The sequence below is a fragment of the Puma concolor genome, chromosome C1, assembly GCF_028749965.1.
Source record: "Puma concolor isolate L17-30 chromosome C1, mPumCon1.1.hap2, whole genome shotgun sequence".
NCBI lineage: Eukaryota > Metazoa > Chordata > Mammalia > Carnivora > Felidae > Puma > Puma concolor.
In genome coordinates this window covers 70685463-70704723 of record NC_141674.1, presented here as the reverse complement: position 1 = coordinate 70704723, position 19261 = coordinate 70685463, and the positions used below count along the sequence as shown (strand labels likewise).

General features: G+C 40.1%; 2 long non-coding RNA genes across 2 annotated transcripts in view; both read left to right on the top strand.

Annotated features, from left to right (window-relative positions):
- Window positions 1-1657: 1657 nt before the first annotated feature.
- The window catches only part of LOC147578124 (uncharacterized), a 28809-nt gene continuing 11205 nt past the window's right edge, over window positions 1658-19261 (top strand). Inside the window, exon 1 of the long non-coding RNA XR_015254822.1 lies at window positions 1658-1815. This is a non-coding gene — a long non-coding RNA (uncharacterized LOC147578124). The remainder of the gene's footprint in view (window positions 1816-19261) is intronic.
- On the top strand, window positions 13029-17642 carry LOC147578125 (uncharacterized). Its single transcript, XR_015254823.1, has 2 exons — window positions 13029-15579; window positions 16685-17642. It is a non-coding gene; the product is annotated as an uncharacterized LOC147578125 (long non-coding RNA).

Genomic DNA, 19261 nt, shown 5'->3' with positions numbered 1-19261 from the left:
TGCAGAGCCCCGAAGGAATGAACAAAGGACGGGTAAATTTTGCAGATAATAAGTGTGGTCCTCACTTCATCAGGTTCAAAACACATCCAGCAATCACTGCTCTCCATAATCAAACACCGAGTCATGGCTCTTTATTTTTTTCCTGGCAAAAATAGAAAAAAATATTTGTTATTTCTTAAGGGATTACTCCAATACTGGTATTATCTCTATTCTTACCATAACCTCATTAGGTGTGTATAATTATTTTCAATACCCAGATGAGAAATCTGAATTTTGGAGAAATTAAGTACTTGTCTAAAGGCCTATTACGATTGAAGATCAGACCTCAAGCCCCTAGACCAAGGCTGTTCTCTTGACTTCCATATTATCTTGCATCTGGCGGATAGTATAAACAGAGAAGAAATCTGGGTTCAAATCCTTGAAGGGCTGCCATACAGAGGGAGTAGAACTAGGCTGTGCTGTTACATAGAATAGAATATGGCTCAGTAGGTAGAAGTCAAGAGAGACATGTTTTGCCTTAATCTATTATAATTAATATCAATTAAAGTATTAATGATTGCTATTTCTTGAACACTTTGTGTTCAGCGCTGAATATTAAATTAGTGCATCTCACCTGAGACTCACAACAGCCCCATGCTAACAGAGGTACTATTATTAACCTTATTTTGTAGGTCAGGGAACTGAGTCTCAGAGAAATTAAAGAAGTCACTGGTGGCTGTCATGGCAGAATCAGATGTAACATGAAAGAGAAAAGGAGTTTGAGCCAAGAACCTCAAATCACTTAGGACAGGAGTTCAGAGTTACCGCCAACGTATGCCACACGCTTGGACTTGATTATCATGTCACGTTCACAAATGAAGATTTCCCTTATGATTCAGGATCCCCATCCTAATGGGCAAAGGAAGTTCTGTTGCTTCATTAGTAACCTGGCGCTGTGTGTGGTGGAGATATCCCATCGGTAGAGAGTCCAGCAGCCTTCAGGAAATTCAGCGAGTGGAGCGTTTCAGGAAGGGTTACCCCCGTTCATGTTCACACTGGGACACACAGTGTCATTCCGTGCCCTGAGGGGCAGGCAGAGCAGGAAACTTCATGGTGAGATCTAAGGGGCATGGAATCTGTACCTGCCCTCCTCTCTCATCTTAAAATGTGTCTCTGTCATCTTGCCACAGAGGCTTCCAATCTGTTCACTCAGGGCTTTCCAAACTTTTCTGAGAGTACACCTAAAACTATGGGTAATGAGTGGCTCTCAGTGGCTGCCTAAGATAAGATATTTTCCAAAACCCAGTGTTTTAAAAAGTTTCTTATGAATCTTTTTCTGCATATCTACATGTGATTTATTATGAAAAAAAGTTCTTTTCTGCTATTTTTGAGTAAAACATATCTGTCAACATCTATGTCATGTTTAGTTTGTGATGAGTGTACCCTTGATAGGTCAAAGCTTAACTTGGACACAGCATGGCTACTGTTTAAGATACCGTGTCTTGCTGAATATTCTGTGAAAATGTTAACTTTCTGGAGGAGATGCCCTAGTCAGCCCTTAACACCTTAGCCTAAATCTACTTTCATTTTTCTTAAAAAAAATTTTTTTTAACATTTATTTATTTTTTAGACAGAGAGAGACAGAGCATAAACGGGGGGGGGGGGTCAGAGAGAGAGGGAGACACAGAATATGAAACAGGATCCAGGCTCTGAGCTGTCAGCACAGAGCCCGATGCGGGGCTCGAACTCACGAACTGTGAGATCATGACCTGAGCCGAAGTCGGACGCTCAACTGACTGAGCCACCCAGGCGCCCCTCTACTTTCACTTTTCTAAGGTAATTTTTATATTTGTCAAAATATTGCATACATATCACTAAAGATATTAACTACTAAGAAGATCCCTAGCCCCTCTTTGCCATGGGTTTTTCCTAGACATCATTGATTCTAAATAAAGACCTCTTGGAATTATTTCCCTTTAAGTGGGGGTAGCTCCACATTCTGGACAGTCCTGAATTATGTTTTATCCCAGTGTAAATTATTATCATTTTTTCACTCCAAAGTACCTTGATTTGGACCTAAAATTACATGGTCGCTGTACCCACCCAGAGGCTACCTAGCAGTTACCTCCGTGTGTTTCAATTTATGGTTATGTCCTTGTTTCTTCATATTGCGTCTAATTTAGACATTTCCCACTGACTTCCTGCTCTCATGATTAAGTATTTTGCTCACGTATACCTCCATCTTTTTTCCTCAGTTCCTCTGAATAAATACATTGCTCTTTAGTTCCTCTGCTCATTAACTTTGTAACTCTATTTCTCGTTCCATTTATTATAGATAATTTCTCTTGAGTTCCTAGTTTTTATGATAAAGGTATTAGCCCCTCCACACTTTTCTTTACCTGTCTTCCCTTTTTCTTTTACCTTTACATCCTCAAAGTTGGTAGCATTTACATTCTGTCCTATAATCAAAAATTAATCCTGTGCCTAACCTATAGGATGACTCTGAATGTTGAAGATCAGTGGTAGCATTTATGCTATTTATTATCCATGTATTTATTCACTACTAAATAATAAAACAATGTGCTATAATTTCAGGCTTTTTTTTCCCCAATGACTTTCTGTCTGCTTCAGAATTTCCCCTCTTGTATTATCTGCCTTTACTTTTAAATTCTTTCAATGTCTCCAATGTACCATCTATTCTATGAAATCATCCCTCTCCTCAGAGTCCTCCCTTCTGGAACCATCTGTCCTCCTGCTCCAGTCTGGACTTAGTGCTCACCAGATCTGCTATAAAACCATCATCCTGAGATTTGGCTTCCCGGCACTTCTGGTTTCAATGCAACATTCCTCAGATTCTATGTCTCCCTCCTTCTTGGTTTACTCTCTTTTTCCAGTGGGCATTTTGATGGCCACACAAACATTTGTTTCATCCACCTCCATTGTGCAACAGCCATACAGTCTGAGAAGGATTGCCCTCAATACCAGTTTCAGAGGTTGGCCCTAATGGGTTTAAGCCAATCAGGATAAGCTCATCCCTCTTGGTCACAATGATAGTTTCAAGCTGGGCTGAGGGGGCGGGGATCTCTAGGCTTCTGGAATGTCCTGCCTGATAGGAGTGTCTCTGGCCACCAGGCAGCCTAAGAATGTGATTTATGATTTATGATGGGGGTTTTGGGTCATGTGGTATCATTTCCTACCTCTGAAGGGACTAGAAATCAGCCTGACCTCTGGACGGGCAGGAGAATAAGGGTCAACCATATAGGCAGTATGTGGTCAAGCCCCAATAAAATCTGGACATCAAAGGCTTGGATGAGCTTCTCTGATTGAATGGCAATATCCTGTACATTGTTATACATCATAGCCAGAAAGAGTTAACACTCTCCTTAACTCCATGGGGAGAGGATAAGTGGAAGCTCTACATTTGGTATTTCCCCTGGACTCCGCCCTATGCATCTGTTCCCTTGGCTGGTCGTAATCTGTAACCCTTTCTTGTTTTGAACATAATAAATGGTAACCATGAGTATCACAGCTTTTAATGAGTTCTGTGAGTCCTTCTAGTGAATTCTTGAAACCAAGGGATTTTGAGAATCTCCCCAGTTTGCACTTGGTATCAAAAGTAAGGGAGTCCGAGGGACTAACTTTACAGTTGGCTAAACTCCTGCAGGTGGTGAGGACAGCTTTGGAGACTATGCCCCCAAATTCTCCTCAGGATTTAACCTAATCAGGCTATGCATTCCCCCGGATGCAAAGGTGGCCTAAACAGTGTAAAGCTTATGATTTTAGTACAATGTTTGAAGCAAATCATATTCCCTCTTCTCCTGGATATTACTGAAGTATCATGTGGCCACCAATGCTACTGCAGGCATATTATAGCCATGAGAGGAGCCAACCTTAGGACAGAGCCAAGGAGGGTAGACTGAAAAATCACAAGGAAGCACAGCCAGAACTCTGACTGAATTGCACCATGAGTCTACTCTGCTTCCGATCTTTTCAGTTCTATAAAGGACTAAGTCATCTTTATTACTTCATATCAGTTTGTCTTGGGTTTTCTGTTCCTTATAACTGAAAGCATCCTGACAGATCACTAATTTAACTCATCTACATCCTCAAATAATTTCCTAAGAAAGGGTACAAGTGAGGTAAACTTTTTTTTTTTTTTTTTTTGGTCCTGGAATTTTTTTTTTTCTTATTCAAGAAAGACTTATCTAGAGATTACATTGTGACATGTTTTTAAAGGGATTTTATGAAAATTAACTCATTTAGTCCTAACAGCAACACTGAACTTGAGGGCTATTATGATCTTTTGACAGGAAAGGAAACTGAGGCACAAGGAGGTTAAATCATTTTCCCAAAAGCACAAGTTATTCATCATAATCAAATTTGAACACAACAGCTGGTTCCAGAGTCAGGGCTCATTTTGTCATTCTTCTGGGCTACTGCTCAATGGCTAACATGTCTTTACTCTTTGCTTTTGCTTTAAATCCAGTTACTGATGGAAAGTCTAAGGCCAGTCTGGTGGTTGTTCCTTTACCAATGTTACTTCTTGCCTCCAATCTCTACTCCTCAGGATATTCTCTTTATTGTTGATATTCTGAAATTCCACAATAAATTGTTTAAAATTTTTTTAACATGTATTTATTTTTGAGAGAGAGAGAGGGAGACAGAGTGCGAGTGGGGAGGAGCAGAGAGAGGGAGGGAGACCCAGAATCTGAAATAGGCTCCAGGCTCTGAGCTGTCAGCCCAGAGCCCAATGTGGGGCTTGAACTCAGAATGGTGAGATCATGACTTAAGCCCAAGTTGGATGCTTAACTGACTGAGCCACCCAGGCGCTGCTCACAATAAATTGGTTAATGATGGGTCTCTTTTTTCAGTAACTTCGGTCATTATTTACAAAATCCTTCGAATTGGAAGATTCATATCCGTCTTCAACTGTAGGAAATCATTTTTGTTCTTTTCACTGAAGTTTTTGCCCTCACTGTTTCCACATCTTTCTAGAATTCTTATTAAACACATATGGAATCTACCATGCCTCTTACATCTCTTATCTTTTATCATGTTGTCTCTTTGTTTTTTGATTTATTTTAATCCCAGAAATACTCAGTGAGCACCTTACTTCTGAGTGAGGGGCACAGAAAATGGACAAGTAAGCAAATAATCTGATTTAGAAAGAGGTAACTATATAAAGAAAATAAAGCACAATATTTGGGGTCACTTGTATCTTTGTTTTATCAACTGTGAGATTTCCTATGCTTTATCCATTTCTCTATGGAATGTGTAAAATTTTTTTTTAATGTTTATTTTTGAGAGAGAAAGGCAGAGTATGAGCAGGAGAGGGACAGAGAGAGAGAGAGAGAGAGAGAGAGAGGGATACACAGAATCGGAAGCAGGATCAAGGCTCCAAGCTGTCAAGCACAGAGCCCGACGTAGGGCTCGGGCCCACGAACCGTGAGATCATGACCTGAGCCAAAGTTGGACGCTTATCCAACTGAGCCACCCAGGCGCCCCTGGAATGTTTAACTTTTGACAATGATAGTTTCGTTTCCAAAAGTTCCTTCCTGTTCTTTTTCAAAGACGCCTCTTTTTGTTTTATAAATGTAGTGGTTTCTTACATGTCATGGCATCTCATAATGTCATATCTCTAAGGATAACAAGATTTTGTGAAACGTCTTTTTAATTTCTAAATAATTCCTAGTTATTCTACTTTTCTCCCTTTCTATTTTTCTTATTGTGGTATTTCTCTTTCATATTTCTGGCTTTTCTCAAATGTCTTGGCTTTCCATTTATATTTAAGAATGAGGCTGCAGAGAGGTTATCTGGGAGCCCCGTGGATGTGGTCATGGGTTGTCAACTGGCAGGCCATAGTATAAAGGAAGCATGAGTGCTAAGATGCCCAAGAATTTTATCTGGGATGCTGGAACTTATGTCATAAACCTTGTCTTTTCAAATGATGCGTTCAATTTATTTTAAGAATATCCCTCTAGTTTTATTAAGACTGAGATATAATCTTGTGGTTTTGGATCATCCTGTATATACAGGTGAGGAAGGGACATCAGGGGTGTTTCCATTCCAAATTAACCCCCATTCTCTAACTCTCTTTTCACTCTTGCCCTCAATTGTAAAGACTGCCTTTGCACATCAGGCCTAATAAGGATTCTGCTAGGCAGGTGGGCCATCTCTTTGCTGTACCTCTGACATCAGGGAACCACAGCTTCTTCCACTCTGTTTCAAAATTTCCAGCTTCTAGAATATTTGAAAAAACTCTCATCTTTTTATGGCCTCCCACTTTGGTTATTTTTTTCCTTGACTGCAAGTGTATTGGGATTTTAGAAGTGATAGGATAAAAATGTAGCTGTTCAGCTTACCATCAAATTCTCATAAATATTTTTAGAAGGTGGTATTATAAGGGTGGGTTTTAAGTCCTGGGAGAGAGGAGCACTTGATGGGGGAAAAAAAAAAGGCCTAGAAAGATCTGAAGAAATACTGTTCCTGGGAAGGAAAAGCTGGGTTTGAGGGGCTTCATGGTTCTCAGGGAGCCATTTGTTATGGACTGAATTGTGCCCCTCTAAATTTGTGTGTTGAAGCTCTAACTCTCAATGTGACTATCAGGAGATAGGGTCTTTAGGGGATAATTAAGGTTAAATGAGACTATAAGGGGGGTCATACTCTGATAGGACTATAGAATAAGAAGAAGAGTAAGAGGAGGAGGAGGAAGAAGAGAAGGAGAGGAGGAAGGACTCTTTCACCACCATGTAAGGACACAGTGAGAAGGTAACTATCTGCACACCAACAAGAGAACCCTCACCAGGGATCCAATCAGATAGCACCTTGATCTTGGACTTCCCATCCTTCAGAACCACAAGAAAATACATTCTGTTGTTTAAGCCACCCAGACTATGAAGTTTTGTTATAGCAGCCTGAGTTGATGAATACATCAGTGATAAGCACAAAGTTCTAGGAAGAAGGCACAAGAGAAGTTGTTGACATATTTATTAAGGTACTCTTAACGAAAGAGCCAGGAGACCTGGCTCCACTATTAACCTCCATGGCATGGGCAAAATCGCTTAACCCACCAGCCACAATTTTCTAATCTAGAGAGTGAAGCTAATAATTCCTATCCTGTGAGTCTTGGTGTGAGTATTAAATCTGTTGTGTTTTATAATAATCATTTATTGTACCTAACTACTTATTCACAGTTGGCTTCCATGACTGATCTGTAACAGACTTGACAGTTGAGTTTGTGAGCTAGAAAGCACGGACATGTATTAATGAACAAGGCCAGCATGGTGCTTGGCACTCAGTAGGTACTCACTAAATTCAAATGTAAAGTCTGGTAAAACTAGGTGGTTATGAAAGTTTGCGGCTTTATGATGGCGATTTACCACCAAGTAAGCTCATGGAATTCATGGAAGCTACCATTCTTTGGAAGGGTTGAAGGTCCTGCTGCTTGCACTTGGCCAGTCCAAGACAGCACTTCTGGCCTCACCACTGCTAAGTATCTTAACTCAGCTTTCTGCATTGCTGGGAACCCCTATCTCTACCTATATTTAGCATCTTTATATTTAACACTTTTAATCAAAGTGATCTAGTTAACCCTTACGTCTTTCTTTCTAGACTGAGATCTCAAGCGTGTGGACTCTAAATAAATTATTTTTATTCCCAGTGTGTAGCCCCCATTGCCCATCAAACAATAGGCACTCAATATATATTTGATTCACTGAAAATTCTTATCTTGGAGACATCAGGACGTCTGCTTTCAGCAGCTTGTTCTTTAAAACTGTTTGAGGTCCTTCCATGCTTGTCCATCTTTCTGTATATGTCTAGGACAATAGGTTTCATTTCCAGTTGCATTGACCTAAATGAGATCAGACTGTGTGACTCCAGGGCCATGTTACTGCCATTTTTAACTTTATATTTGATGTGAATTATGGCACAATGGTGGATTCTGTTGAGACTGTTGACGAAGCTATATGTATCATGTGTGGCAGCATCTGTTCCCATTACCATAGACCACAATGAACACAACTGCTATGCAACTGACCTTTAACCTGAGTCTGGAGATGAAAGCTTTGTTGACACTATGCTTTGTCAGCCGTTCTCCCGAAGAACATCCTGGCCTATCGATACCTTTCCCTACTTTGAATATAACACATAATTTGTCATTGTTCTCTCAAGGAAGTGAAAGTGGAAGCAATATTCAATTCTCCATTTCTAAGAGCAATATTGGGATTTTTTTAGTGTTAAGTGATGTTAGATCACTTATTTCTTAGATAATTAGAGCACGGCACTTTATAGAATCTGCAAACTGGTTTAGAATTGACTAGTTTGTCTCTGGTGTTTATGATTTCAGAACTTAACAGATAACTGTAATAAGCAAACTCTTTCATTTGTCTTTCTTTGTTCAGCAAACATTTATAAAGAACCTTCTCTGTCAGGTAAAGTATGAACTTCCGGCCTTCTTAAACTCATCTTTTAGCTGGGGATGTTCTCAAGCTATTAAGCTGAAAAAAAAATACAAAAACATTTGGCTACTTCTAACATTAGGTCTCATACAGTTTTCTGGGTAGTAATACTATCTATTGTACAGAAGCATATCTGTATAAGTATATATCTGCACACTTATGTTCGTATATATTGCTAATACTAATATCTTCAAAAAGTACATGGTGGTTTTTTTTTTTTTTTTTTGATTGATAAAGTACTCACGCATTTTTTTAAACTAACCCAATTTCAGTAACTCTGGGAAGTATTCAGGATGCAGGGCATTTCCACATGACTAAAATGGGTTTCAGACTAGATAGTAACTTGCCCAAGGGTATAGCACCAGTAAGTGGCAGAACTGTGCTGGGTTGATTATTAAGGTGATCTTCTTTTTACTTGAGGCCTTTGCCCTCAAGCACTTGATGGTTTAGATGTTATTTAAGACACGCATGCACACACACTAATGAGTTAAACACTGCTTGGCAGTATGTGATTACATGCCCATTGTAAAATAAATGCAACATTTTCAGAGACAAAGCAGAGTGGCACCGGCTGGAATAATTGAAGAGCTTCATGGAGAAATGGTAGATCTTGAAGAAAATATATACTCAGGGGTGAGGAAATAAAATTGGTTAACTCAGTTGAGAAGAGAAAGTACAGTCTTGAATATCAGGCTGAGAACTACAGAGCTTTATTCTGTAACTAGCAGTAATACTAGTAAAGGTATTTGAATAGATAAGTAGCTTGTCACAATACATAGCTTCTCTGCGACAATCTGCAGAAAGGATGAGAGTAAGAAGATTCTGGAGATTTTGAGTTTTGTTGTATGGGAGAGTGGTGACAATACTGTGCTGTCTAGTTCTTAACCTTTCTATCTTCCTTTGATCCACAATTGGGACCATTTGGGGCCTGCTCTGTCTGATGAGCCCTGCCTGGCTCCGGTGAAAGGCTGCGTTTTGGGTCTCCACCTTTTGAGTGTATTCATTCCTGGTCAGTGAACCAGAGTGAGCCTGTCTCAGCCTGAAATATGCCTGTGCCATGGACTTTGTCCATAAATACTAAGACAGCTCAAGTCTCAGTGTCTTGATGAGACGCTCTAAGAATCCAGGCTAATTTACTAGCTGATAGATTCTTAATCTATCACTACTGACAAATATGACAGGTACACAAGCTTGAACATATTTTTGGTGGGTCTTTATTAAAATGAATCCTAGCAGGATCTCTTTAAAATTTAATATTGCAGGATTTCCCCCATATTACTTCAGTCAGCTTAATTTTCTTTTTTCTTCTTAAAGATAACAATCCAATATTCTCAAATACTGGGGGCATTTGTGTTGCACTTATTTGCTAAAGGACAATATGAGTATATATTTAAGTAAGCCCTGTCAGCTCTTCTTGGAAGCTTAGTCAGCCGAGATCATTTGTACCATATGGAGATGTGGCAAGGAGAGGGGCCCTCAAATAAACAATTGCAGTGTTACAATCTTGGGTGATGAGGGTTGAACTTCACTCACGTAAGGCCTGTCTAGGGGCTCTAGAAAAGGGAATAATGTTAGTTTACATGGGGAGGGGTTGTGGTTAATACAGGACCACTGACAGGTGTGTCATGGGGCAATAGTGTTATCAGATTGGATTTTAGAAATGACTATGGGTTGTGTGGATGAGGAAGTAAAGAAGGGTAAGAGGGAAAGGGTCCTGGAAACAGGAGACCAGTCGGGGGCTGTATTAGGGTTCTCCAGAGAAACAGAACCAATAGGAGGTGTATGTGCGGATGTGTGTGTGTGTGTGTGTGTGTGTGTGTTGTGTGTATGCACGCATGCGCATGTGTCCGTGCATGCGGATGAGGCTGGCAAGCTGGAAACTCAGGGAAGAGTTGATGTTGCAGCTTGAGTCCAAAGGCAGTCTGGAGGCAGAATTCCTTCTTCTTTGGGGGACTTCAGTCTTCTTTCTCTTAAGGCCTGACTCTCTTAAGACTGATTAGCCTACCCGCCCCCCGCATTATGGAGGTTAATCTGCTTAATCAAAGAATACTGATATGAATGTTAACCTCATCTAAAAAATAGCTTCACAGCAACATCCAGACTGGTGTTCAGCAAACAACGGGGTACCATAACCTAGCTACATGACACAAAAAATTAACCATCGTAGCAGAGAGTGAAACGTTATCCTCCAGGTGGGAGAAGGATCATACCAGAATTTAACTGGATGGACTTGTTGAGCAATTGGATGAAAGTTGTGAGAGAGCAGTCTGAACATCTGGGGAATGGATCCCATCCTGCCGATTTATCAGTAGAGATGATCCCTTCCCCCTTCCTCCTTAGTTCCCTAATTCTATCCATTTATTGAGCAACAATGTGCCTGGCACTCTGCTAGGAACTGGAGACACATGTTGATAGAACACATTGCTTACCTTAAAGGGTCCTGTAGTCTATCCATAGCTCTGCATTGCAGCTTTGCAGACCAGACTAAGAGCCACTTCATACATTTAGCCATTCCTCCTGCCACTCAGGCCGTTACTGGAAATGAGGGCAAGCATTCATGGTCAAAACAAAACAAAACAAAAACCAAGCAAACCAAAAGCAACGCAATCTTGTTTACACTACTTCTAGTACCTTTCTGTATTTGTGGGTGATGGTGGAGTCTGCTTTGCTCTATTAGCAAGTTGGTCACAGACTCATCAGTCCTGCAGAGAAGACTAGTGTGGCAACTGATCCACCTATGCCTCCTCCCTCCTGATGAACAAACAGGCTTGCTCACTGAAAGAAGGTCATGCTGTAGGGTTCTATGCATTTCCTGTAAAAATGGAATCTCCACAAGTTCTTTTGTCCTGGTCCCTAAGAGGCTTACAGAAGTTGCAATCAGAATGACAAGAATAAGAGTTAGGAGGAAAAAAAACAACAACAAAAGATTCTTTGGGGAAAGATATACTTTAAAACGTTTAGTATAATGTTATATGGGATTCCACATCTGGTTTTTCCACATTTATCATGCCAATAAAACATGCACCTGTTAGTTTTTCATCACAAGCCGTATTTCTCATCTGTCTTGTTTGACCTTGTCACAAGGCATTTCCCTTTTAGCACTCACTTGGATTTTTGTACTGAGTAGAAGTTGGAGGTGATTGCAAAGGAAGGCAGTTTCTTTTGACATCTTGTGTATGACCCATTTATCTCCTTATGGAATATAAGGAAAGTATTAGAGGGGAGCACTAGAGAATAATAGATATTTGTACAAATATGTAAGCTTCTAGTTTCCTCTTAGGTCTGTCTTAGTGAACTTAGCCAAAAGATACGGTGTTAATTGTGTGGACGTTTGGATCTGGAGATTTGGCATACTTTATGGGAGGGAAAGGGACATAGTAAAAGGCAAACTGTTTTCTAGATTCCTATGTACTGGCCTCTTCTTATTCTTCTTTTTTCTTGTTTTCATTCTTATTTTTCATTTTTATTATGGAAAATTTCAAACATGTAGGGAAGTAGAGAGAAGAGTATAAAGTACCTCATGTACTCATCATCTAGCTTCAACAGTCATCAACAAAGGGATAAACTTACTTCATCTCTACCCTTATTCGTCCCCACCCCCCTTTGGAATATTTTGAAGCATATCCTAAATATGCCATTTCATCTGAAAATGCATATGTGTATATATGTCCCTAAAAGATAAGTAATTTTTTATAACAAAACTAAAATACCATCATTATACCTAAAACACGATTTCTTAATATCATTAAATATCTAGCCAATACTCAAATTTTCTTGATGGCATCATTTGTTCAAATCAGAATCCAAACAAGGTCCAGATACTGCATATAGTTGATATTTCTTAAGTATCTTTAAATCTAACCCCTAACTTTTTATCACCTTTTAATTTATATGTTGAAGGAACTGGGTCATTTGTCATGTAGAGCTACTCATACTCTTGATGCACTAATTGAATCCTATGATATTACAGAATGTATTTCTCTGTCTCCCTACCAGCCCCCAAGTTGTATTTCCTGTAACCTAAGATGTGGAGGCTTGATCAGATTTGGGTTAGAGTTTTTGGCAGGAATACCTCATAGGTGGTGTGGGGAATGGTGGTGGCATCACAGTAGGAGGCATATATTATCTGTCTCTCTGCCCCTCTTTGGGTGATGTTAAGATTGATTGATGGGTTTAGGTTCTGTCAGGCTGGTCCATTAATATCAAACTTCCCACTTAGCAAGGGTCAATGACCACTGGCTAGCCCTAGTTATATTTTCATTAGATACTGCAAAGTGGTTATATACTATGTTTATCATTCCTCCTTCGGTCAGTGGGAGACTCTTTGGTTGATTTCAAAGTCTTCTTGATGTGACCAGATTTTTTTTTTTTAATTTTTTTTCAACGTTTATTTATTTTTGGGACAGAGAGAGACAGAGCATGAACAGGCGAGAGGCAAAGAGAGAGGGAGACACAGAATCGGAAACAGTCTCCAGGCTCTGAGCCATCAGCCCAGAGCCCGATGCAGGGCTCGAACTCACGGACCGCGAGATCGTGACCTGGCTGAAGTCGGACGCTTAACCGACTGCGCCACCCAGGCGCCCCGATGTGACCAGATTTTTTAACACAAAAATTAAGAGTTAAATGTTTGTAAAGGATGGAAGCATATTCAATACTGTCACGCTGAGAGGGAAATTCAAAAGCACTGATAGTTTCTTAAAGCAGTAGTTTGACTTGCAAGGATTTTCGGGAAATTCCAATAGTTGAATGTTTAACGCCACAAATAAAACAAAGGGCAAAAAAGTGGGAAACGAGATGCCCACTGACAAGAGAAAAACTTGAAAAATAATCCTAAGGCAAAATGCCAAAGAAAGTCGCTACTGAATTAAAAAATTAGCAACTCAAAATGTCAAACTGGTAATTTAATTTCAAGGTGTTCAACCAAATTAGAAAGATGAACATAAAACCACTTTTACTGCTTTTCTTTTGATCCAACATAGTTTATATCTGGATAACTCTAAAACAGAGACACTTTATTTTGGTTTAAAAAAATTAAAGGCTGAAATGCATATATTTAGATAGAGGAATGTATGATATATTTGGCTTACTTTTTGCCTTTCTAGGTGATTCCAATAATTGTGGCTTATAGACATTTAATACATCAGAGTGGTTTCCCAAGGTTTATTTTCCTGACTTTGTAAATTTTCCTTTGAATACGGCAGCTGTTTACAAGATCTATTTGTGTCCACTTTCCCTGAAATTGAACCAAACCTTATCTGAATGTTTCTCTTCTCACCTGCAATTTATCAGATGTGGGACAGCAGTCTAAGCTGCTATTTAATACATTAGGCACCGGGTCACATCCATTGAGTTAAGAAACTTGACTTGTTCGCTCCAACGCTGTAGAAGTTGGGAGGTGGAGAAAGAGAGGGAAAGGCAGAAAAGCTATTCAGTACCTTTTAAGTTCCATGCATGTTGCATATCCATTTAATCTCCTCATATTTGGGTGGTTAGGGGTACATATATGTAACTTTTTATAAATACCATGAGACTCCCACTCTTGCTGGATACGTTCACTAAGACTAAGTGTTGAAGTCATCATAGAACCATATTTGGTAAATATTGTTATAGTCATTTTGGAGACAAGGAAACTGAGACTCAGAGCATAATCTGTGCAAGTTCAAACAGCTAACAAGGATCACAGTCAGAATTTGAACCCACACATCTGTCTAACTCATAGGCTGGCTTTTCCCCCTCTGTCTTCTGCCCGCTAGCCTAATGTCCAAAGAAGGGGTGAAAGGCAAACTAGATCAGTTTTCAGAAAATGTGCTCTATCAGTCATTTAGTATAGATTTTATACTTACTGGATGTCACCATAAGCTTTTATTCTTTGTGAAGAATACCCTGTCTAGGAGACAGCATCTGCCAAGGAGGTGCACACTGCCCGAACTGTGTCCTCATTGGAAATATAGAATGTAGAATTATATAAAATAGGGGTAACTTGGTATGGTGTTAGGTGAAGTGGAATTCTGTAAGTTCTGGCTCAAGCAAAAAGTCAATACATTAAGAGCCAGGAATCACCAAGGAGCAATGTGCTTGGAAACTCAATACAGTAATAAGTAACTCAGTATTGTGTCTGTGAATGATCTCTTATTGTCCACCAAAAAAATGTTAATGCACTGCTCCTTGGTGTCAGTCTTGCATTTTAAAATATCACATAAAATATGTCAATGGAGGATTTTTTCTTCCTTGAAGTTTGCCACATAGTCGTGATGATTAAATTACCAGGGCAAAATTTTTAGATGCCTTTGTTGCAAAATTGAAATTAAACTGAGTACATTCAGAACAAGCATTTTTGTGTAAGGTTTATAATCATATATGTATAATTAAAAATCAAGAGAATAAACAAGAGTGAAATCTTTCCATTTGTGACAACACGGATGGATGTTGAAGGCATTGTGCTAAGTGAAGTCAGAGGAAGACAGATACTGTATTATCTTACATGTGAAATCTAAAACAAACAAACAAGTTCATAGATACAGAGAATAGACTGGTGGTTGCCAGAGGTGGGGATTGGGGAGTAGACCAAATAGGTGTAGGAAGCAAAAAAAGTGCAAACTTCCAGTTATAAAATAACTAAGTCATAGGGGTGTAATGTACAACATGGAGACTATAGTTAATAAGACTGTGCCGCATATCTGAAAGTTGGTAAGAGACTGAGTTTTAAAAGTTCTCATCACAAGTAAAAAACATTCTCTGACTATGTATGCTGATGAATGTTAACTAGATGTATTGTGGTGACCATTTTGCAATATATACAAATGTTGAATCCTTATGCTGTACCCCCGAAACTAATATAATGTTATATGTCAATGAGACCTCAATAAAAAATAAACAAAATAGACTTGTTCTCCCTACACAGAATACTTTATTTCTATTATTAAGTCAGCATATAAGTGGTGATTATGAACATAGCCAATGATAACAGACCCTCTGCATTTCATAGTTTTGTACAGCCAGGCACCAGCCCACCTTCATCAGGACTCTTGATGACACCATGTGTTTATGGAGTGCCTACTTTAATGCTAGGATCCTGCTAGGCTGTGAGCAAACGATGAGGCATACGACCAATTGCTTCCTTGCCTTGGGTCACGTATTACAGGTGAGGACAGCCCTGTGAACAATCAATAATTGTATTGTGTAGTGAGTATTTTGGCACTTTCAGAAGCATAGAACAGTCATCAAATGTAGCCTGGGGCAGGGGTGAAGAGGGGCTTCTGAGAAAACTTGTAGGAGACAGTGACACAGCTGAGAGAAGGAAATTTGGAGTTGGTCAGACAAAAGAGTTGGGTAGAAGGGCCAGGCGGGGGAGGCATGCACATGCCAAAGTGAGTAGCCTCTGGTGAGGTCTAGAGGCTAGTAAGAGCATGGAATGGTCAAGAAGGTGGGAAGGAGGGTGATGGGAAATACAAAGGGCTGGCCCTGGAATGGGAAGTGAAGAGATGAGGCTGGAGAAATCAAGAGCCTTGTACATCATGTTCAGATGACTGGACCGACTCTGAGAACAACTAAAAGGGAAGGTGAGGTGGTCCAGTTTGTCCTTTCGAAGGGACATCTGGCTGCTGGGGCTAGAATGGATGAAAGGAGGTAGAACCACTTGGGAGGCTTTGCAGCAATCCAGGTGAGATATGATGGTGGCCTCACTTGGAGGACAAAGGTGAAGACAACGGACCGAAATGGGCAGCTTTGGTAGTTGACAGGACATAGTGATTGGCTGAGGATAGTGAGAGAGGGGATAGACTCCAGGGGGATGCCTGGTTTCTGACTCGGGCACTAACTGAGGCGGTGCAGATAGAGATAATAGGATGAGGAACTGATTTGCAGGGGAAGGTGATGCATTCATTTTGGGACATGTTAGGTTTGAAGTACCAGCAAATCAATCCTCTTCACTTTCTAGTATTTTCTAAAGAATGAGCTGCATTGTCCCTGGGAAATAACGGATCCACAAACTCACCTGACTGTCTGTGACATTCAGTGACATTCAGAAGTCATAAGAAGCCGACTTTCTGATGGTACTCTTTTATACTGACGACAGATACATGTGTGGGCCCTCAGCATTCATGAAGAATGCATTCGGATGATCCCTTTGATAGTTCTAGCTGGCTAAGAATTATAAAAATAAAAAAGCTGCGGTGGCAGCGACGGGTGAGGAATCACTTCTCCAACCCCCAACCCTGCGCCCTCTCTGCCTTTCTCTTCTCTTCCAGGGATGATCAAGGATTTCAAGGATTTGATTGGGAAAGACGCGGAGCTGTACTGAGATGACTGTGACTCACTTCCTGGGACGGGGGGTGGGGGGGGGGCTGCGGGAGTTCCCTGAAGAGAGTGACTGTTGGGTTTATTTATTTTTAAAAATAACTTTATTAAGATTTCATTCACATGCCATACAATCCACACATTTAATTAGTTAATTAATTTTTATTAGGATTTTTAATTCCAGTGTAGTTAACATACAGTGTTATATTAGTTTCAGGAGTACCATATAGTGATTCAACAATCCATACATCACTCAGTGGTCATCATAAGTGAGCTGTCAACCCCCCTCACCTATAGAATCCATCCCCCCGCCACCTCTCCTCTGGTAACCACCAGTTTGTTCTCTATAGTTAAGAGTCTGTCTCTTGGTTTCTCTCTCTCTCTCTTTTCTCATTGGCTTTTGTTTTCTAAATTCCACACGTGAGTGAAATCATGTGGTATTTGTGTTTCTCTGACTTATTTCCCTTAGCATTATACTCTCTAGCTCCATCCATGTTGTTGCAAAGGGCAGGATTTCATTCTTTTTTTTTTTTAAACATTTATTTTTATTTTTTTTAACGTTTATTTATTATTGAGGGACAGAGAGACGGAGCATGAACAGGGGAGGGGCAGAGAGAGAGGGAGACACAGAATCCGAAGCAGGCTCCAGGCTCCGAGCTGTTAGCACAGAGCCCGACGCGGGGCTCGAACTCACAAACCGCGAGATCATGACCTGAGCCTAAGTCAGGCACTTAACTGACTGAGCCACCCAGGCACCCCAAGATTTCATTCTTTTTAATGGCTGAGTAATATCCCATTGTATATATGTATATACCACATCTTCTTTATTCATTCATCTATTGATGGACACTAGGGCTGCTTCCATAACTTGGTCATTGTAAATAATCAATAAACACAGCGGTGCATGCATCCCTTTGAATTAGCATTTTTGTAGTATTTGGGTGAATACCTAGTAATGTTATTGCTAGATTGTAGGATAGTTCTATTTTTAACTTTTTGAGGAACTGTCATACTGTTTTCCACAGGGGCTGTACCAGTCTGCATTCCCACCAACAGTGCATGAGGGATCCTGTTTTCTCCACATCCTCACCAGTACCTGTTGTCAATTCACACATTGCAAGTGTACGATTCAGTGTTTTTTATTATAGTCACAAAAATGTGTAACAGTTACTAGTCACTGTTAGAACATTTTCATTACCTCAAGAAGAAACCCCTTATTCTTCAACTATCACCTCTTTATTCCCACTTTCCTCTGGCTTTAAGCAAGCAGTAATTTATTTTCTGTCTCTATAGATTACCCTGTTCTGGAATTCATATGGATGGCGTCATATGTCACGAGATCTTTTGTGACCAGTCTCTCACAGAGCATAATGTTTTCAAGGTCATCCAGGCTGGAGCATGTATCAGTACTTCATTTCTTTCTTATGGCTAAATAATATTCCTTTGTATGGACATGTCACATTTTGTTTATCCATTTGTCTGCTGACAGACATCTGAGGTGTTTCCACCTTTTGGCTGATGTGGATAGTGCTGCTATAAACATCTGTGTGTATAGTGATTGCTTTTTATTCATCTGTGTGCCTCTAGGCTTAGCTCAAGGAGGAATGACCCCTTCTGCCACTGATACCCACGCAGAGAGCATCCATACAAGCAGCTAGTTCCTAGGCACAATGGTGAAGTGGGAGCATTTCTTCTTGTTTCTATTCTTTGATGTACGTGTCCTCTTCTTGCCTCCCTTCCTGTTTCCATTAGTACCCTGAAAGTCCGAGGGAGCCTTGATTGCTTTCAAGAACTGCTCTTTAGGCTGTCCAAGTGTCTGCCACTCTGGCCTGCTCGGATCCACACTTCCATTCTTTAAGGGTGGCTAAACAGCTGATAAATCCACATGGAGGTGTGAATGAGGCTTCAGACACAAAAATTCTTTTGCCTTTTTTTCACACAGGGGCATTGGCTCAAAGGAATCTCTTACTGTAAGAGGAGAGGTTTTTTGTTTTTTGTTTTTTTAATTTGAGTTTGGGGAGCTTCTAAGGTCTCTTGACTGCATCCAGAAACTCCCTTATCCCGTATCTCCCAGATCCTGTACTTCCTGGTCTTTGTTAAGTCTGAGAATTAAGCCATGAGGCATTACTTGGCCTGAGTGCCTAAGTAAATTTTATTAAAAAAAGTAAATACTCAAAAGTAATAGATCTGGGAATGCAACCAAAATCTTTTACTATTTCAAATAATTAATAAAATGGAAATTGGACAATAACAGACCATGTGTTTGTGTGATCTACATCCCTTGGAAAATGTTCCATTTATAGAGGCACCCGTTAGCTTTGCCTGAATGTGAAGGAAGATTTAGCAAGATTCCTGAAAGTATAATCTGTGTGCCAACTGTATCCAGAATCACTTTGAGTGCCAACTCCAGGGGCCCCATTCCAGCTACTGAAGTAAAATCTCTGGGGGGATGTGGCCCAAGCATTTGTCCTTTGAGCAAGTTCCTTGGATGATTCTTGTTCATATTCATGTATTAGGGCCGTTCAAAA